General features: G+C 43.7%; 1 long non-coding RNA gene across 1 annotated transcript; it reads left to right on the top strand.

The window, feature by feature from the left end:
• Positions 1–264: 264 nt before the first annotated feature.
• On the top strand, positions 265–2,630 carry LOC144123336 (uncharacterized). Its single transcript, XR_013313066.1, has 3 exons — positions 265–373; positions 2,103–2,203; positions 2,275–2,630. It is a non-coding gene; the product is annotated as an uncharacterized LOC144123336 (long non-coding RNA).
• The last annotated feature ends 15,086 nt before the right edge of the window (positions 2,631–17,716 follow it).

Raw genomic sequence — 17,716 nt, 5'->3', positions numbered from 1 at the left:
CGTGACACACTTTCCTAACAAACAGAGGGCGAGTAACATGTGGTTGGTATGGTGACAGATCACCGCGTTGTACACGCACCGATGACACCTGTTCACGTCGTGCGTCCGGTGGAAAATCGTTAAACAGCCTTGACATAAGAAAAGAAGAGAAATCGCCGTTTTCCGTCTGAAAAACAAGTGCTACATCTTTCGCTAGACACTTTGGAGGCAGAGCGCCGTATTTAGGGAAGCGTGTGCGCAGGAGGATGCAAGGGCCTGGGAGGAGACGCGGACCTCGAGAAGACAGAGCGTGTATTGTTAAACCTGTCTTGCAGCGGCTAGCTAACGTGTCCCGGCATCTCGCACAGCGAGGGCCTATCAGGGCTAAGGCGAGGTATGTTCAAGGCGATGACATCGCCGATAGAGAAAGGCCTCGGGACGCCGGCAGGTAGTTTCGCTCTCTGCGAGAAGGCTTCGTTCTAATGCTCTCTTGCCTTACCGCTGGGATGATTGCTGCGAAATGACGCGCTTTAATCGTGCATCCGCCGAGTGTCGTGGGACTCATAGTAGTAGTTGGGTTAACCTCCCTGCCTTTCCTCCTCCTCCTCCTCCTCCTCCTCCTCTTCCTCCTTGTAGTAGTCGTAGTTGAGGTTCGGGCGTTGTTTAATGACTGTTATTCGGTATTTGGGGCTTACTCCCAGCATTCCGACGTTCAATCCGCTGTCAATAGCGATAATCACGGAAGTGATGGAAGCTGCATTTAAGAAATAAGCAACTAGTTTGGTGCAGAGTGGCATGGAGCAGAGAAAATAGCAATGAGCAGAGAGAGCGCATAGTGCACAAATTGAAAACAACAAATCTTTTGGGGATATTTCTTAGAGCAGCTGTGATAGGATATTAGGACGGGTTGGATCAACCTATCGTTGTCAGTTGGACATGTGGACGAGCGACCCATCCTGGATTTATGTGCATATTTATTTGCATTCCTAACAATTGCCATGGTAGGCAAGAATATTTCACGATTCAATAGGGGGCTTTCTTGCGATCTTGGGTGAGTAAACTTAAAAATTTCTTTTACAGAGCCACTATTAGGCGCGAATTTTTGGCTCAAACGGCGTCCTGATTTTGAGGAAGAAATGGAGAGGAAGGTTATAATGAAGGTTAACAGAAAGACAGGAAAAGGGGCTTTGATCGTTGGGAAATTGGGACGAGAGTAGGGGAAAGTGTCAAAGAGCTAGTTGTTAGGCTTTATGTCATTCTTTTTACTTTACTGCTAAGCACCTTCAGGTCAGGGTCTATTCAGTACCTATGCGGTGCACATGAAGGTTCCTGCAAGCTCTTGTGTTCGTGATGAATCTCTTATTAGTAGCGTAACGAAAAGCATGCCCATCTGCTGCGATGCATTTATAATTACCGAGTGTAGTAGTCATCCGGTGAGGTTTTTATTTCAAGTTCAATGCGGCATGCTGTTCATTTTTGTGGTGCGCTAGCGCTAAATCCTCCATCTCAAATTTCGCCGATGCTCGTCTCTCCGAAGCCTCTGGCAGGTGTACCACCTGCCACGGTGGGCAGGTGACAGTCTGCCAGCAGGCTTTATGGCCAACTATGCAAAACACTTAATGGCAAAACACCCGATGACCGGGAGAGGGTTTCGAACCCAGTACGTCATCAATGCAGCGGAATATTCCGCGTGTTACACTACCAGTCTCTCGCGCTCAGCTTTGCATATCTTCACCGTACGCAATGGATGTAGAACACACCGCTATCCCATTGCCCTCTTAAACCTAGACTCGAACGTAAACTGAAATAGAAGTCAAAACCGACGTGGTGCGAGCCTAATTCGCATTTGTCTTAACGATTTAAAAGCGTCCGTAATTTTTCTCTCGGCGAATGCGGCGCTTATGATTCATCAATATGCATTATTTGCTGTTTTGTTACCTTTTTGTATCACACTGAGGAATAGGCGCTTAAATTGTATACATATTTCCTGCTTGTATTACCTAACATCACTTTTGGTCCGCTGGGGACAAACCAAGACAAAGCATCTATCAAACACCACAGATGTTCTCATGATTTTGTTGGTGTATTTTCTAAACACTTTTCTTTGGCCTCTCACGTTACAGATGATCGGCCTTGCAACGCAGCGCTACATTTATTGTCATCACTAAATATGCGTGTATTAATGACATTGTGCCCGCCACTACAAAACCTAAGTGTCGTTGCCGTAAGTACTCTCCGTCAAAGATATAATCCAGTGCATTATGCCTTCCAGAGATAAGAGACTGCTCTTTGCAGCTGTGACTGTGATGCTGTGTTATCACCGTTCTCTGCCACTTCAGCGAGGACTGCGAGCAATATGAATGTTGCAATTTCAGGTAATGCTGCAGTCTTTTAACACACAGCGCAGTGAAGGACATACAAGTGAAAGTATTGTTAATATCTTGTTTCCTGTTTTACTCTAGGGATGGCGTATGTGCTAATAGAGAACCTTGCATAGTTCATTGCGCAATTGAGCAAAGATGCAGGTACTGAAACTATATCGTTACAACAGTAAGCAGCTCACTCTGTTATTCAGTACTCTCTGTTCAGGTCCTGTTCAGGATATATGTGGTGCACAGAGTGCTCGAGTACACTGTCGATTAGTTTTTTTTTCTTTCAGCACAAAAAAAAAATAGGCACTGGCATAATGAACGACTAAAATTTCCTTTCTAATACGCTCATCCTCAGAAAGCCCAACTTTACGTTAAACACCCATGTTTGTAAGCATTTAAGCTTACTTTCGCTTTCAAGCGTCCAAATAATTAAACATTTATCCATTGGGGCTGTAATTACCAAAAGGGTAAATTTAAAATTGTCACTAAATAGGTATAAAAACGAATATTCTAATGCAAACAAATGATGTAATTTGTTTCATAGGGGTAAGGAGATGCTTTCTAGTAAGTTTTAGTCGCAGGCGTTGACTGGCACACAATGTAATAGATTTTGAATGCTGTCTACCGCTCGGCATTTCCACCTTGAGTGAGTGATGTGAAGGTGCACGAACCGTAACTATTGTGACACCAATGAAACCAGTGGTTGTTCAGAGGAACATCTAGTGCTTGCCGATCACGCCGATGTCATCACGAACGTAGTAGGCCGAAGTTGACCGTCGACACTGACGACAAGGTACAATTCAGCGAGGGCACCGACCGAGACCGAAACTACAGGTACAAAATCGTTCGTAATAATTTATTCACTCTTCGCACTGGTGTTTTAAGCTTAATTCTATGACAACTAGAACCGTAGGTCTCTTTCATGGCAAATAAACGAACAACCAGAAACCTTGTGTCTGTACAACTTTAATGTTGTGACAGTGAAGTTGAATATGTTTGCATCGTTATAGTTACGCCAGGCTCACTTTGCTTGTCATCACGCCAAGAGGAGAGCGATTCGCATGCATGATACTTCATTTCAGAGAGTGGTATAGTATTTAACAGAGTACACATAAAGTAATTCCTGACCTAAATGAAGTTATCGGTATTATTTTCAGCGGTTCCTGTCGAGCCATCTGCTTCCGCGCAACAGGAATTCCGGATTTAACTCTGTTCACGACTTGCCTGGTTATTCTTTTCAGAAAGATATCACCGTATGTACCGCCAAACTTTTAAATCGAGCCTGACACAATCGGGTCAGAAACGACGCATAATTAAACAAATGCTTTTGAAGCCTGAATGGCACCACCAAACTGCTCTCGTCGCAGCCACGTTGATGTTTTGACTCGGAGTTGTTCACTAATGCACTTTTGATGTGAGCACCGAAGCGCTCTTCCACAGCACGTTCAGACGGGCGTCCCGAAATTTTATAGCGTGTCGGGAACTTTGTCTAGCCAACGCTCCACCGGAGCTCGACTTTAATTAATGAACAAGGACATAGCATCACTCTGTCGAGCACTTGTTTCGAGAAAGCGTCGTAAACGGGAACGCCAGTGTAATTACATTGCTTGAAGGCAGCGCCTGGAAATTCAGCCAAAAACGAAAGAAAACTGATATTTTAGCAGGAACCGTAGCTGCAGCGGACAATTAGATTTTTTTTCGCTCTAAAACTGGACAAAAAATAAACCACAAAACTGAACGGCCATTTTTTCCTTTAAACCGACTGTCTTCTACGCCATTTTTTTTTTTCATGTGCTGGTTTGATTTCACGCCTGGGCTCTGCAACCACTGCAGAGTATGTTTGCCATTACTTACACTTTAAAGTTATGGCTGCAGTGCTGTGAATTTAAGAGCAACCCCCAGTAAGTTTTGCTACAATGAAGCTTTCCTTGTGACTCGCAAATCAGTCTGATAAGACGGCTTCGATAATGCACCTCTTAGGTATACTGTCGCCTTTGACTTATCCTGCTAGAGTCGGACACCCGCAGCCACGTGGGATTGGCAAAGCGGAATCGATGACCTGTGTTATGGGCTATGCATCGCCTGCAGAAATTAGAAAGCGCAGAAAAAGAACCATCCTAGGTGCTTTAAGCTTTCTCAAATCTTTGCTTACGATTGCTTTTAACCCCGCGCAAACGTAACTTATATGCTTTCCTTAATTCGCAGGGCGAGGTGCTGCTTCTATACTCTGTTTTAACGGTGTTCTTATCCGGTATCAAATCACGTGATCAGACACACTACATTTGAATGTTTTCTTGCTGAGTCAAATGTAGATATCAACTACAATACTAACTGAAATTACTGAAATTATTGACTAATATTAACTTCCATAGTTCTGTGTTCACTGCGCTTTATGCAAGCATGAAGAAGGAAATTGTTTTGAGTCGTCAAAAACAGTTGTGATGTGAGCCCGGAAACGAACCATTCGAAACGACTCTCTCTAGAGTTGAAAAAAAACCCAACAAAAAACAGCGACTCAATACCCTGAATAAAGCGAAAAGAGCCACGCCTTTCGCACATAGAGAATAAGCAAAAAGAAAACGTCGGTTCGTTGTGCAAGTTTCATGCACCCTAAAGAACCATGTAACTTACGTTACTAAGGCTCAAAACAGCTGTAAGAAGGAAGAGACATTTGCCTACCCTCGTAAGTTTTCCTTAGAAACTACTGGCCCTCCTACGTATTATCTTTATTGTATGTTTGTCCCTCAGTACTATGTATAATCTGAGAGACAAAAAGATCTAGCAATGTTCACACTATCGTGCATAAATCTTGGTACCCAGCAAGTGCTTTCCTTTATGTTATGAAGAGATTCACTTTGCGATGTTTGGCATACTGTCGTCGATATTATTATCCGGCTCCGCCGTCTGTTTGGTTTTATCTTTTAAAAGGTACTGCCACCAAAACTGCTGAATATCGTCAATTATTCGCGCTTGAGGTGCAGTGTAGTTGAAGACACCAACCCACAGCACTGTCATGTGTATGTAGAGGTTGTAGATGTAGATGTAGATGTTCGCAGACCACTTCCCTCACAAGTGATTATAGTGGAAAGTATGCACAAGCGACGATTACGGCACCGTTCATTTGTATGGCGGACAGCTCACCAATATTTTCTGCACCCCAAAACTTTAACCAGCGGTGACAGACACTCGAAAGTTGACTGCCCGCGTGCCGTCCCCGTGACAGCTCCGAGAATGTAGATGTAGAGTGGTCGCGCAGCTTGCATAGAAACCCATACGTTGAAAACATGGAGGCTTACAGTGCTTAGCCTGCGCCATCTTCTAAGTTTGTGGGCAACTAAATAATCACGTCGCAATTAAAAAAAATCTCACCTCATAGTCAAGTGATTTTTAGCGGGAGAAATAAATCTTCGAGGTCTCGAGGTTCAACGCAACGCACGAGACAAAGACGATTAAAAAAGATACGACGAGTGCAGACTAGCGCCGCTATTTTTTTTTTTTAGTCCGCGCTCGTTGTCTCTTCTTCCTTCATCTTTGCATCGTGTGTCGCGCTGAATTTCAAGCTGTTACCATATCAGCAGGCCCGACTATTTGTCTTTATGTCCGAGAGGTTGAGTGATGGGTATAGTTGGAGCTGCTCGTTTGAGGACCGCTCTTGTGCACCCGAGTTTGCTAGGGACGGGTTGTGACAGAAATGAATGAATTGAGTGTAGCCCATATTAAAAGAGACACGGCTGCAGAGTGATAATTTCTTAGTTGAAAACCACCACACACTAGACCAAAATTCAACCAAAAGCTGCTGAACTAATCTACGAGACAAGTTTAAACTTTGCGCGTGCAGAAAGTGGCCTAGTTGTCTGCTGCGCATAAATGACATAGAATGCTGTAAATTTCACTGCACTTTACCAGTGAAATGCGGCTGCCTTTTAAAGCACAAGGACAGACATATTCGTCATTTCAACCCAAATATATGCAGACCAAATAAAACAAAAATGTGTGCTTAAAAATTGAGAAAGCAAGGAAAATCATGGGAGAATAAACAAATACGAAGAGTGGGCTCCCGCCCACAGGAAACTTTCAAGCAAGCACTTACTTCAAAACATTACCGAGGAAGATTTCACTAAAACTGCTGGGCTCAATAAATACTGCTCTATGCCTAACACCCAAATACAAATAGCGTCAGGGCATGCGACATTTCGCGAAGCGAGCCGACCATGACATTTCAGTGCACATTAAAGAATTCCTTATAATATAAATCATCCGGATCCTCCAAAAATGCGCACCTCGTATTTCTAGCTCTGGCTGAAGGGTATTGCTGTGTTGCTTCGAGCAGCGCGCGAGGAATGTTTAACGGAAAAAATTGCAGTCTTCTCACATGAAACTAAGTTAAAAAACTATTTTTAGCAAAATTTGATTGAAGTCATAGAAACAGAGCGTAAGGGAGCAAAGAGAACAACTTAGACATGTTTCGTTTGATAGAAGCGTGTATAGTGCGGTCAATTTCGCATATAATCTAGCTCCGTTAAATGATAGCTGACATCGAGTGATTAGTCCAGTGGCTAAAAATAAATTCGAAATAGTCCTAATGTTGTTGGTGAGCTAAGTTTTGAACAAAGCGGAAACGATATGTTCATTACGTGATGCACTATTGTTGTTTAATTGGCGCTATTGAACTTAGAAGTATATGCCACCTATGCCATGTGTCGCCTTGTTTGACGTTGTGAAAGCACAATGTGAACTTTCTTAACCCCAGCCTAAGGGGCGTTCGCTTCAGGGCGAATAGAAGCTACACTTGCTTGCATTTGGTAGGTTTTTCTCGATATATACGCCGGCGTTCAAAGAATGCACATATGCGGATAACGCACGCTGAGGCAGCTTTGAAAAACTTCCCCGACGCTAAACATCTGAATCGCTCGCGCCTGTCGTGAGTTATATATACCATTTTACGAGAGGGTCCGCTGCGTCACCGAAGCTAAAACGCCACCAATGGCTGTTCGCTTCTCGAAGGGAGAAAAAATGGCATAATGATGAACCTAGCTTCAACGAAGCAAGCACATTTACGCATGATGGCCGATGGACCAGAGCTCTGCGCTGTCTGCGCAAGGTGTGACCTGTGCGTTTTGCATCACTGCAGCGGTATCTGGAGGTAATTTTTGAAGTTTCCTTTTCTGGTTTTTAGAACTGCTACTAAAAATTATGAGGCACGGAGAAAAAGGGCTGTGCATTCAGAGACTAGAAAACTGCAATGAGATTTCGCAATATCCTCATTAATATAATGAGAACATGTTCGTTTGATATCGCGAATAAAAAAATCGAAATGGGAATACGCTCGAAAAGACGGAGTGTTTTGTTCAAAGGAGCTTGGAAAATATATTGAAGCGCAATAGAAATTCGACCCGCCATGCACAAAAGTATACGCTATCACGCTCCTTCCGCCTACAAATCTCATCACTACATCCGCAGACGCAAACCAATACATCGCCGACACTCCACCTAACTCTCCCAGCATCTCAGTGCACGACATGACAGGATGGTTCTTCTCTATCGTCCCGACGGGTTTCAGGCTTGCCCAAGCCGAAGCCAGGCCGCGAATCACTGTGACGTTTCCTTGGCATTCCTGATGTAGAATAACGGGCTTTGTCTTCAGGCCGCATCTGAAGACTGTTTGTGTTCTGGTAATACTTGTGCTTTAAGTCCGTGTGATTGTTCGTTTGTGGTTATCTCCTGATTAATACCCTCGTCAAGAGAGCATGAATATCCACACTCGCACACCTGTCTTAAAATCTAGTTGAATTTTTTTTTTGCTGTCACAGTGGCAGTGGAGGGAAAGTAGTACATTAGTTTAAGTTAAACTGCCCCATCTACTTCTCAGCAACGGTGCAGTCAAACGCCGAACCACGCAATTAACAGTGCAGGCTGGAAAATGGTATTTTCACGGCCTTCACATATCGTGTCCGTGCCGAAACGACGAGTTATTATTCATGATTTTATATTGGCGCAATAAACAAGAACAATTAGTGTTATTTTAGGTATTTGACTTATAACATTATAGTGACCATCAGTGGGGGCTCAGAAAATAAGTTCAGGGATGGGTACCTTTAAGATAGAGAAGTGACGAACACTCTAGGTGCCTTTCGGCAGTGGTATCCTGAGGCATTTCCCATAGTAGCATAGCTTTCTCGCAAGATGTAAACATTTTCTTGCAGTAGTTGCTTCCAGGACTGCGCTCAAGCGCGCATATGAGCTGGTCCCCTAAACAGCAAAAGTGCGCAGGTCTTCATTTTTTTCGAACTTCTCAATGAAGGTGTTTTAGTGCAATGTGAACCACTATATAGCAGGTGATTATAGGCTGCTTTGGTTGTTACACCCGCGTCGTATTTAACAACCTATGTGACGGGGTGGGTACCAGAATTGGCATTGTATGCTTTGCCTCCCAAATGGCAAACGACATCACAAAACTCCGGTATACTAAGCGATACACAGCTACGCGCAGTTTGACGCAGTGGTTAAAATCTCAATTCACAGAGGACTCATTTTAGAGATATCTTGAAAAAACTGAAACTTCCTTGTACATAAAAAAAAACTGTTGCCTTCATTTACGCTTTTGTAGACTCCTCCGAATTAAGTGCGCTAATTACTGCATTTTCTGGGTTATTCATGATTGCAAAAATAAATAAAAACAGGAGGAGGTTCCCGGTCGTCTGTTCCTTTCTTAATTACTTTTATTCACTTGCTTGTTCAATGAGAACAAATTTTTTCTGCCGAAAGTTTCTATAATATTCTACTTGTAATGACGTATACAATGCATTCAATGACGTAAATGACATTTTGCCACTACATGCGTAAATTATTTTCCTACTAATTCTCTGAAAAGCAAGCTAGGTTTTCTCAAGTACTATGTACTAGGCACGCACGCACGCATGCACATCACTCAAATGGATACGTTGAATTTAGGTGCCCGAATAATTAATAACGGCCAACGCGGAAGGCAAGAAACCAGGTGTTTCATTGCGCTCGGAATCTATTTGGCTTCTTCCACCGAATGACGTATTTATCTAAGAGGAACTCTGCATCTCATTATGCATGCTTCAGCAGTGCAGGCAGTTGCACGAAATTAATTATGCAAGCGGTGACACGCCTAATATGCCTGTAGCGTTGTTTTTTTCGCTCGCGCAAATCCCCGCACCGTTGATGAGGAGTCGCATTCAAGAGACGTTAGCTCGTGAATACTGCTTCGAAAAAAATGCCCTGAGACAAGGTCCAGTGCCGAGGTAGATTCATGCACCACTCCACCCTGCAGGCTCGAGAAAGAATGTATGACTAAGAGTACCGACGGGTCACGCGATTAACCACCTACAACGCAGAGAGCATCGGATGCTTCCGCCCTTACAAAAATTTCTTAGGACATAAACTTTTCTCTATAAAGTGTATAGACTCTCTACAGACAAACCCCAGAAAACAGTCTAAAGGCAATAGAAATCCTATACAAATTCTATGGACCGTCTATAGATTAATGACCATACATTTTTAGTAGACTTTTGTCGATAGACAGTCTACAGACTATGTACAGACAAGAAGAAATATCTATAGGAAGCCAATAGATTCTATAGAAATTCTATAGACTTTCTATAGAACATTTTTGTAACGGCGCTACCCTTTTAGGTTCTGTCTAATATTTTTCTGTCTTTTTTGAAATCCTGTGCGCCTTCGCCATTTGGCTCGGCGCCAAGACCGACTGCGCTAAAGTTTTTGTGGCCTCAGCTTAGTGATAAGAATCATTCTTTCGAGCAAGCATCAACTGCGTGTAAAGATATTATCGGAAATATAATCGCTGTATCGAAGCCAGCTCTCCTGGCTGCACTGTTAGAGCGGAAAATTCATCTGTGTGCGTAAATCACGAGAAAATATTTGTTGAAGTTCTGCTTATACCTTCACCATACAAAACGTTCTCGTCAAATTGAGTAGAATTTAGTTTCTGGAGTTTATTCTAACAAATATAAAACACAAAAATATTTCCAGAGATATTACAAGATATGCTACTATTTAGAATGAATAGATGCATGCTGCCACAGCCGAGCAACGCGCGGTACTCCTCCTGAACTATTGCTGCACTCTCAGCTCGAACTCTGTCTCTTTTCAACAGGTCTATCAATTTTTCCTTCAAACTAGCTGCGAGGTAGTATGGTGCTTCTTGGCTGCATAGCTCGCTAACATGATTTGGCCTTGTCGTATGACTCTCATAAATTTTTTTTCGCGTGATTACTTACACGTTCAATAATTTTGATTTCACATACGCATGCGATTTATCCTAGTTCAATTAAAAGGTGCGCCTAACGACTTGAGTGGGCTGCGTCACATTACGTTACAAAATTCTGATGAGAATCAGGAGCCGCACAGAGTATCTGTGTAAACAAAGGCATCTTTCCTTTCTGATGTCGATGCAAAACAAACGCTTGATGTTAATTTCAGTTGGATCGACATGATGAAGTTATCTTCTGACATGTCAAAATTTTCCGCCTAGAGAACGAAAGAGTTTCCTAGGTGGCGTGCAGCATCTAAAAACTCGTATTCGGCCCTGTTTAGGGAGCTCCCATTTTCATTTCTTCCGTGAGAATAAACCATCGTCAGGACTTCTCATTCTTTGCGAGCCTCTGCATCGGCGACCCCCCCCCCTCTCGACGTCTGAGTCTCGAAGGTCCTGTTACCCGGCAAATGCTGCTCTTGCTGTTGACTTCCGCTGTAGAGCCATTGCAACAGAAGCAAATTTCCTGGAAAGCCTCTCACCCAAAAAGAGTTCGGCGAAAGGAAGCCATAAGCAGCGTTTCACACCTGGCGGCACGAATTACATGTCGATGGAAGGCACGGGACGAAAAAGGTGCAAAACAAAATACCAGATGAGAAAAGAAAGTGAAGCCACCAACGCGGAATATCGCCAGACGACGCTTGAACGCACACAGAACCCGTGTTCACCTCAGCCTTCCCGGTCCATTCAGTCCGTGCTGTGTGCGCAGGCAGCTGAAGAAACGTTAATGCGCTGCGAGGCAAAAACAAAAGAGAAAATGTTGTAAACACAACACATGCACTCATAGCCGTAGGCCTTATTGCTGAGCGCGGACTCACGAACTGGGCGTCTTGGCGTGACGTTATTTATAGCATGGATTCTGGGTGACTGCAGACGGCCGATGCCTCGCGTCACGAGGCGCCGTAAAAGAGAAGGGCAGGCAGAAAATGCGATCATTGTAAAATCTGTACACAAAGTAGCACTTAATGTGCTTGCGTGCCCCGCCGCGGTGGCTCAGTGGTTAGGGCGCTCGACTACTGATCCGGAGTTCCCGGGTTCGAACCCGACCGTGGCGGCTGCGTTTTTATGGAGGAAAAACGCTAAGGCGCCCGTGTGCTGTGCGATGTCAGTGCACGTTAAAGATCCCCAGGTGGTAGAAATTATGCCGGAGCCCTCCACTACGGCACCTATTCTTCCTTTCTTCTTTCACTCCCTCCTTTATCCCTTCCCTTACGGCGCGGTTCAGGTGTCCAAAGATAGATGAGACAGATACTGCGCCATTTCCTTTCCCCAAAAAACCAATTATTATGTGCTTGCGTGTGGAACCCATAAAGAAAGCGTGATGTAGTTAGCTTAAATACTTTCGCTCAACTAATTGGGATAAGGCACACAAGCGCTGTGAACTTTCTTGTGCTTACTTGTTGTTGTTCTTACTTTTGTAGTATCAAACCAACACGCCTAAATAAAATGACATTCCGCGGTGATTTTAAAACAAACACACAGCGCAAGAAGCGCTGCTGTATTATATGCTGGTGATCCAAGTTACTTGGCTTTTACACATTAGTCCAAAAATGTACACCTGTGCATCAAAAATAATTCTTGTTTCTAACCACAGTTATTAAACCAAAGTTTTTCGAATGAATAGGCTTTCCTTTTCTCTATTTTTTGTCCCGTAAAAAATTGATAGTTATTCTGCACTCCTGTGCAGCTTCTTAAGTCACGCGTTTCCCCGGGCCGTTATGAATATGATTTTTCCCATTGTGAGCGCATGCTTAGCTTGCTTGCCATTCCTCAGCCTTTTGCAACCACTCCTCCCGTACTTTGTCAGGCACAGAAAATCGTATTTCTTTGTGAAACGTTTCAGAATGTAGGTTGAAATCGGACACTTAAAATACTGTAAACCGGAGACATTTTCTTACAAGTCTAGACAGTCTAATGGTCCTCCCAAAGTCAAGTACCACTTAGATATTGAGCTCCCTGGTGTGCACTATACGAAGCGAAGGGATTGCGGTTTCACTCGCATTAGAAGCGCAATGGTCTCAATTGCATTATACATCATAGAAAATGGAGACTGTTAGAAGAAGGCATTTTGTATTTCAGGCCATGCTGCTCCAACAGCATTAAGGATTAAGTTATCTCTGGTGAAATAAAAGTTGTTTTGCTATGGAGTTCCCTATTTCTAGTGTATCCTAATATTTGCTGGAACACTGCCGCTTAAGCTTTCAATTTGGCAGAAGGATTACCAAATGAACAATAAAAGAACAAGATATATCCCACATTATATTATGTGCGGGCATACTGCATTCAGTTTAAGGAGCCAGTTGCACCTTTTAGTAAATAAACACATTGACAAACGCCTGAAACAAAACAGCAAACATTTTGAAAACAAAATCGTCGCTAACACATTCGTCTTCAAAGTTTGGTCGTCACAACTTATAAATGCTGAGCCGTTACTTACCATTTGTTTTCGCTTCACTAGTTTTTCTATTTTATTTTTCTCTCGAGGTTTATTATAGGATACTTCTGGTGTTCCAATCGCGTGTAACGTCTCTATAAGTGGCGAGGGAATTTGCAAAATGAACTTAGTTGTGAACGAGGACGATATTTCTAGCAGACACTCGCTCTTCGTTGATAGCTGTGACTGAGACCGAGATTTCGTTTACGTATCGTGAGTTTTATCAAGGAAAAGAAGATTGAACCGCCAACTGAAGTGAGCCTACAGGCCACGTAGAAAACGAAGTCATATTGTGGAAAACCACCTTGACCTATGCAGAATAATTTATACGGGTGCAGGGTTTTTTGCAAAACTTTTTGCAAAAGCGCAAAATTCCTCTCTTGGTACAACTCCGAGAGGAGAAGCCATGCATGGTGCTGAAGTCAAAATGTATCATATAGAGGCGACGCCAAATTGTGCATATGCCAAGAATATCTGACACCAAAGTCGAGAACCGATAGAGTGGTCGGATTTTTGATGAGGTAGTCAGGGCGCGGTGGCTTTTCTGCTTGCACTGTCAAGGAAGTATTGGTGTGTTCGTCTTGTGACTCAAGAAATAGCTCTGTCACCTACTTGACTAGTCGTGAGATGTTTTCGATCGTAGGTAATTCCAAAGTTGCTTGTGTTGCTTGCCCTTTGCGAGTTAGCTTTTCAGTGAGCTAGTTTTCAATGTGGTTTGGACGCCAAGACAATATACCGCTCTTCATGCCCAGTCGTTAAAAAGGGGAACAGTACAAGCTTAAATTTAACGTGTCCCTTTAGTTAAGAGAAATCCACACGATGGTTTATACTTGGCGTGTGTTATTACAGCGCAGATTGTATGGGTAAATTCCGAAATTCAAGGGAAAAAATTTCTTGTTTTTTAATGCAACTGAAGAACTTAGAAAGGTTTATTGAAACTTCGCATACTTTTTTCGTTTATTATAATTTGTTTTTGTCTCTAACCGTTTTTTTTTTCAATATTTGGAGAAAGTCTAATTTATAAGAAATGTAATTCGGAGGGGCAAAAGCCGCCTTGTGATCTGCGAAATAGACGCTTATGTGCTCTTAATGTCTTGAATTAAACGTTCATTCTCAACTCTCCGAATTAGCGGCACTTTCGGAAACTGTGGTCTTTCGTGTCATATTGTCTGCACCTAAAGTGTTCCACCATATCGTTGACTAAGCCAACAGGCACGTCCGCAATCAGATTAGTCATGTAAGGTTTTCGTTGCAGAGCATTACTCTGCCCCCTACGCTGTCTTGGAGTTTTACACTTCTTCATTTCGCTTTTACTGAGGTTTTTCGCTGTTTTACATTTTGCCGTCGTAGTTCCTCGGTTCCTATTTTTACATGAAGCAGTTAGTGGTGTGATATCATGTTTTTTCGCTCATTAATTCGGCTTTCAGCAATTTTACAGTTTGTATTTTCGGTTCGTGTGCTGTTGTGTAATTCATTTCTAATATTTCTGTTTTTTTAGAATTTAGAAAGCAGTGTGCCAACTGGTGACCGTCTGTGTATATGCGAGCGACAAAATTTTCCGCGCGTTTGAGTTCCCGCATTAAAAACCCTATGCTTTCGCTACCGTGAAGAACCATGTGGCACTCTGGGACCCTGACATTCGTGTGCATTATTCTTCTTTCTGATTCTTGTCCTCGTCCAATTCAAGAAGTCTTAACTTCACTCATTATGAGTGCCCAGCGTGGCCACCACTCTTACCGCTCAGAAGACGAAGCGGGCACGGGCGCGTAAGAAGCACTCGGGCTGGTCACATGACCTGGTTCCAACCCCATCAACACTGACGTTGAAACGGCAAAGTCGTTATCAGCTCCGTTGAAAAACAATTTCTGGCTGCCTACTTAGTGGCAGAAAAAAAAGACGGGCTAAATCTTGGCCTAATATTTTAAAGACAGGTTTTAGACAGCTTTGTTCAATGAGCCAAACATTCTTAAAGACGACAGCGACGCAAGTCTGACGGAATGTGACGTGGTCGTATTTATTGATTAGGGCAATCTCCCCTAAATGAAAATGTAATCTTCCGCGGGGCAAAAAATTTTGACTGGAGCTTATAAAGCGAGAGGCATAAAACCAGAAGGTGAAAAACAAGGGAGGTGATATCTTAATCTTCTTAAAAAGTTTGCACAACACGGCTTTTCTTCTCCAGTTCTTCCGTGTCGGAACAGTAGCACTGCTTTAGCTTTCTTACAATACTGTAATTACGTGGTTCATGGATTTCACTGTACAAGCAGTACCCTAACTACCGGCGGTAAAAGCTGAAGGCCAGGGTTACTTTAGCGCGATGTTTACCATGTTTTGAAATATATTTCGCCATTCATCAATTTTTCGTAAACACGTTAACTTCTAATAGTAACGCATCTACTTCTAGGCACACGGATGTGTTCCGTGTGCTAGAAGGACCTGTTAGCAGTGCTCAAGGATTTGCATGTTTACTTTCATGCGTTCACATTTAGCGAAAATGAAATTGTAAAATGTAAAGCATGCCAGGAAAACGAGATTGTAGACAAGGAAATATATGACACCCTTTAATTTTGTGGCGTAAATAGCGCAGTCATTTCGGGTCCGCTCCTTTTTTACTGATAGCTTATTTTTTCTTACGTTGTGTTTAAGTTAAGCATAATGCGGCGTACGGCAATGATATGCGCGTGTACTCGCTCCCAGTCATGCGTACCTTCGTTCTGGAAGCCCTAGCTTTAGTCAGAGAATTGGGAACTAGATTCGTGAAGATATTCGCACCTGCGGCCGCTTCAAGAGTCTCGAAAAGATATCAAAAAGACTGACCCGTGGCCGGACTTGTGCATCGCTTTGAAATAGAGCGACTCGCCGGCTGCCGTGACCTTGCATGTCATCAAAGCGGAGACAGGGCCGGATACTTCTGAACCTTCTGGAAGCGTTGCTTGGGGAGATGATCCTGTTTTTGCACTTTTTTCCTTGAATATTTTTTCTCGAAACAGTGAAGCGCTATAGCGTTATAGCATTCCACTTGTATATATTAAAACGCTAACAAAGTCTCTGTCATAACAAAGATTAATTTCATAAGATGTATTGCACTGCACGTCAGCTGGGTCTGTGAGTGCAATACAAATTATAATTCTGATTTTATGGCGTGTATCTCGTATGCTGTCTAATATTTTTTCCTGTGCAAGTAGGTTTGCCTCATTACGTCACTGACGTTTCTCTTTTCTAGTCACAACGCTCCCATGGACGGCGCACTCAAGCAAGCCACGCTTTCTTTTATGTTCAGGCGCATAAAGAAGTGAACTGAGCATAAAGGTGTGGAAGCACTATAATTGCGTCTCAGCGGGGCTTAGCCTGGCTGGAAGGCAATGCAGCGTATTTTGCGCGCGAGCTCGCTTCCGATCGACGGCTGCCCTCCGCTTGTTTTTTTTGCCTTGATTTTGCCAACCAGGCTGCGCTAGACGGCCGCCCTACACGACGTAATGATGACTCAGGGTGGGACATAGTTAGATTATAAACAGGCATGTGCGAGTAGTGGCGCTTTGGTTCGAAACGAATTCGAAGCAGATTGCTTTTCTGTCGAATAATTTAGTTGAATAGCCCAATAGGCATTTTCAAAGTCATGTACTTTTCGACCACAAAATGCCATTACATGAAAAAAAAGAGAATTAATGCACTGAAGCTTTCTAACGCTCATTTAAGCTGAGTCAACTTTCTGCAGAAATAGCCATCGTAATTTGGGAAGCCCACCTGCATGCGGTGCCGACGTATTTATGGGGTGTGTGAGACCTATATGTAAGGCCTCCAACAGGTGCTCTTCATTGTGATTGCGTCGCTGCACAGCTGTTGCTTTTAAGCGGCAACTTCATGACACCTGCCATGCACACGCACCGCGCCCCCAGCGCCCCCCCCCCCCCACGTCAGGCGTCGCACAGTGGCACCCATTTCTATGTGCCTCGTGCTCGCTTCCTCTGGTGCGCGCCCCATGGCACTTGATATGCGAATTTCTCGCGCAGAAGAGAGGTAGGTTGTGGAACCTGCAGACAGCTCACACTCTACCCGCGGAAGCGAAGGGAGCCGCTCATCCTCCCATTAGAGAGATTTAGCACAGAGCGAGCTGCTTGCGCGCGGAGCCACTGTGCATGCGCAGATCACAATGAGGGCGCCACAGGGCGCCAGGCGCTAAAACGCCTTGACAATATGAAAGTAGCGACACTCTCCTTCGCGCCGCGCTTTCCTCCTCGATTCTCCTCGCGCGGCGGCTGCGAGCTCTGCGCACGACACGCTTTTTCTCCTTGGCGCCCGCCGGCCGGCCGCAGCAGTGAGTGAAGCGCGTGTTTTTTTTTTTTTTTGGGCCTGGTCTGCGCTCCAGGAGTGCGCAAAATATTTGAAAAATTGCGAGAAAAACATTGAGAATGCCTGAATTAATGTCCCTGAAGAGAATGGTTTCTTCTTAGAACTGTTTGAACGGGGAATACTGATGTAAACAAAGCTTTCAGGAGAGTTCTCTACTGCAGACACTTTTTAAGTCACATGATAAGGTGTTTTACTTTGTGCACCTGATCTAGTACTGCCTCTGACTTGGTCGGTGTTTGTTTTTTTAGGGCGTGAACTCTGTCACCGTGGTAAAACTTCGGA

The sequence above is a fragment of the Amblyomma americanum genome, chromosome 3, assembly GCF_052857255.1.
Source record: "Amblyomma americanum isolate KBUSLIRL-KWMA chromosome 3, ASM5285725v1, whole genome shotgun sequence".
NCBI lineage: Eukaryota > Metazoa > Arthropoda > Arachnida > Ixodida > Ixodidae > Amblyomma > Amblyomma americanum.
The sequence above is the reverse complement of the archived record's forward strand: the minus strand, read 5'-3'. Positions and strand labels throughout refer to the sequence as shown.